General features: G+C 37.0%; 1 long non-coding RNA gene across 1 annotated transcript; it reads left to right on the forward strand.

The window, feature by feature from the left end:
- Positions 1–535: 535 nt before the first annotated feature.
- LOC131158102 (uncharacterized) lies at positions 536–1,314 on the forward strand. The gene is made up of 3 exons (XR_009137406.1): positions 536–605; positions 695–778; positions 1,192–1,314. It is a non-coding gene; the product is annotated as an uncharacterized LOC131158102 (long non-coding RNA).
- The last annotated feature ends 214 nt before the right edge of the window (positions 1,315–1,528 follow it).

A 1,528-nucleotide genomic window follows, 5' to 3' on the forward strand; every position in this document is an offset into this window, starting at 1 on the left:
TATAAAGCTGAACTCCTTACCCAAAATGAACGAAATGTTGACGAAAGATATAAGAAAGAGTTTATCAATTGGTTTGGGAGTCGTGTAAGTAACAAAAACTGCTTCAGTTAGAAGGAATGTATGGTTTCACTATTGATGGTATTATTCTAAACTCCTGTTTATTTAATAGATGAAAGTCATGTTTTACAATAACGAACCAATGGCAAGTAAATATTTGTACGCGTTGACATGTGGGCCCGATCAAAGAGTTAACAGCTACAGCGGTTGCATTGTTAATGGGTTACGATTTCATACAAAGTCCCTCGAACTACATAGAAGAACCCAAAATTGTGGGGTTGCGGTGCTAGGTACAGAAGGAGATGAAGATATAGATTACTTTGGTGTGTTGGATGATATTATAGAACTTAGCTATGGAGCAAGCAAACCTTAAATTGTATAAACTGTATATTTTACTGTCTGAATTTATTTTGCTGCATGCATTTTTCTCACTGTTTTGCTCCTTGCAGTGGAGGCCTGCGGTTGAAGCATGACATAACTGAATATGGAGAGTTTGTTCGGAGTTTTAATGCTCCTTCTGTTGATGAGAAATTTGAGCTGTTGGGCATGTAAGTTGCAGCTTGCAAATTGTCGAAAATCCAACATACTTCAGTTACCATTTTAAATCCTTACATACTGATGAAATCTACGCCTACAGCATGGCCAATGTGTTTATTGTTGCTCCTGAAAGCCTCGCCACTTTGTTTGAGGGTACTCCGAGTATCAGGAAAGATGCACAAAGGTATAACTTATATTGGTGATGGTGTTTACAGTTAAGGTTGATTATTGTAGACAACATGTAAAGGCAATTTTAGAGCACTTTTTTACACTAAAAATGAATTATTGTTATTATTATTATTTTGAAATAAGTCTTCAAGCTATATATGTTAGACCCCTGGATGTTGTGAGAAAAGACAACTTTCTATGGAGTCCTGATATATGTTGGCTCCAATTCTCGCATCAAATAAAATATCAACGTTGTGTATTTTTTTTTTTTTTGTTTTTTCTGCAAATAATGCATGTTCAGGGGGTGGAAGAGGAAGAAGAATATTTAGTCATGGCCTAAATAACTGTCTTTTCATTTACTGTTTTACTTATTTTCTGTTTTCCATTTAGACCGAGGATGGTGAACTTATGATTTGGCTGCCGATTAAGGTTTATTCAACTTCGGGAGGACTACAAGAGTGCAAAACTTGCTGCCAGACTCAGTTCTTTGTGGCCAAGGTCCAGTTAAGACAGGATTGGTGCGCTGTAAAGGTAACCTGCCACTTCTCTTGGATTAGTTATGGGAAGCATTTACGAATGATAGGGAGCTGAAACCTCAAGTTGACGGGTTGGTGCTGCCAAGAGCTTGTTAGGGAGCTGGTTTGAGATTAAGCTAATCAGGAGGCCGATGAGCTGACCTTCTGAAAATTGGGTACAATTAGGTGTCACCTTTTAATTTTTTTCTCATTATATTTTCCTTATCCATTTTGAGTGTATATTTTTGATA

This window comes from Malania oleifera, chromosome 6, assembly GCF_029873635.1.
Source record: "Malania oleifera isolate guangnan ecotype guangnan chromosome 6, ASM2987363v1, whole genome shotgun sequence".
Taxonomy (NCBI): Eukaryota; Viridiplantae; Streptophyta; class Magnoliopsida; order Santalales; family Ximeniaceae; genus Malania; species Malania oleifera.